The sequence below is a fragment of the Danio aesculapii genome, chromosome 21 (assembly GCF_903798145.1).
Source record: "Danio aesculapii chromosome 21, fDanAes4.1, whole genome shotgun sequence".
NCBI classification, from domain to species: domain Eukaryota; kingdom Metazoa; phylum Chordata; class Actinopteri; order Cypriniformes; family Danionidae; genus Danio; species Danio aesculapii.
Window position 1 is genome coordinate 44,914,372 of NC_079455.1, and position 2,500 is coordinate 44,916,871.

Below are 2,500 nucleotides of genomic sequence, written 5' to 3' on the forward strand. Positions count from 1 at the left end.
AATAATAATAAATAATAATAATAATAATAATAACAATAATAATAACAACTATAAATAATAATAATAATAAATAATAATAATAATAATAATAATAATTATAAACAATAATAATAATAACAATACATAATAATAATAATAAATAATAATAATAATAATAAATAATAATAACAAATAATAACAACAACAATAATAATAATAAAGAATAATAATAAAAAATTATAATAACATAATAATGATATTAAATAATAATAATAATGATAATGATATTAATAAATAATAATAATAATAATAAAATTATAATAAGAAATAATAAAAAATAGTAAATAATAACGATAATAATAATAATAATAAGAAGAATTAATAATAATAATAATAAATTATAATAATAAAAAATAAAAATGAGAAATAATAACGATAATAAATAATATAAATAAATAATAATAATAATAGTAAAATTATAATAATAATAAAAAATTATAAATAATAACGATAATAATAAATAATAATAAATAATAATAATAATAATAATAAATACTAATAATAAATAATAAAAAGGATAAATAATAACGATAGTAAATAATAATAATAAATAATAATAATAAATAATAAAAATGATAAATAATAACGATAGTAAATAATAATAATAAATAATAATAATAAATAATAAAAATGATAAATAATAACGATAGTAAATAATAATAATAATAATAATGATAATAAATAACAATTATTATTATTAGAAACAGTATATTTAATAATCAACATTCTTTGATTCATTTATATTATCTCTCTCTCTCTCTCTATCTCTCTCTCACTCTCTCTCTCTCTCTCTCACCCTCTCTCTCCACCGAAAAACCCTGTGAATTTATTCAGGCAGGTAAAATCCAAAGTAATGTCCCATGATGCCGTGCGGCGAGTCTGATCCATCTGTCTGCCATCACGTTCGCCAACACAACTGACAATTATCTTAATGCCCATATGCTTAATTGTGGGCTCCCAAATTCCCAGGATAATACACACACACAAACAAACACACATCCAGCAGGAACGCGAATCTGGCACTCATGTGAGTCTGGTTTTGTTTTAAGGACACAATCTGAGTCTCTGCTGTAATTCTGCCTAATCCCATGAAGACGCCTTTGTCTCCCTGCGCATCCCTGCAAATATCAGCGAAAGCCGAGGAGAGCGTGTGTGTGTGTGTCGTCTGGATGTGGATAACAGTGTGTGTTTAAGATGCTCTTATATTTGAAAATAACAGCAGTGCTGGATGAGATTGACATCTGAGCTTGATATTGTGCTGGAGTCCATTCAACTTAAATCTTTCATTCATAATTTACATTTTGGGCGTCACGGTGGAGCAGTGGGTAGCACGATTGCCTCACAGCAAGAAGGTCACTGGTTCGAGCCTCGGCTGGGTCAGTTGGTGTTTCTGTGTAGAGTTTGCATGTTCTCCCTGTGTTCGCGTGGGTTTCCTCCGGGTGCTCCGGTTTCCCCCACAGTCCAAACACATGCGCTATAGGGGAATTGGGTAGGCTAAAATTGTCTGTAGAGTATGTGTGTTAATGAGTTTGTATGGGTGTTTCCCAGTGATGGGTTGCAACTGGAAGTGCATCCGCAGCCTAAAACATATGCTGGATAAATTGGCAGTTCATTCCGCTGTGGCGACCCCAGATTAATAAAGGGACTAAGCCAAAAAGAAATATGAATTTACATTTTTAAAATGTTATGTTTAATTGAATTATAACACATTATATAAAATAGTATTTATATTTATATGCATCAGTTTATATTTATATGTATCACTGTATTTTGAAATAGCTTTTTTGTGTGTTTTTAATTAATTTATTAATTTTTATCTTTAGTTTTAAAGGTGCAGTGTGTAAGTTTGACACCCAGTGGTTGAACTAGGTATTGCACTCCTGGATCAAAACACATACAAGCGCAGGTTGCCAGACTGACGACATCAACAGGAGTGAGACTGACTATCAAGCCTAAAGGCTGATTTCAGTCGTGTTCTAAATAAAAGCAAAGGCACGCAATAGAAGGAATATTTTCAATATTAAAAGGAGTTTTTGTCGTAATTAACACCTGAAATTTATATATTAGAAATGACTATTTCTCACAGGTGAACAACAGGATAAATGATCAGCTCAGGTACAGCTCATGTGCTTTATTCAGTGTGAAATGCTAATAATGTGAGTCTGAATGCCATTTTACATCACATTTATTGCCATACTACTGAAAGCAGCAGCAGATAGTTCAGCTCAGATAATAAAATAAACCGTCTGATACTGAACTCTAGAACTGAGACTCAGTGCAAACCAACACATATCAGTGATACAGCATCTACATTTAATCATGCTAAAGATGTTTAATGTTCATTAATTAGATTATAAGCCTTACCATTGTGCTGGAGTGCAGTGAGTGCACTATTCTGTGCTTCTGAATGGCTGTATTTACATTTCTGTCCTGTTTCGTCTGGTGCAAACAGCCTTGCTCA

General features: G+C 29.8%; 1 protein-coding gene across 8 annotated transcripts in view; it reads right to left on the bottom strand.

Moving 5' to 3' along the window:
- Window positions 1–2,500, bottom strand: part of LOC130214212 (transcription factor 4-like) — a 317,282-nt gene that overhangs the window by 17,337 nt on the left and 297,445 nt on the right. The window lies entirely within an intron of this gene.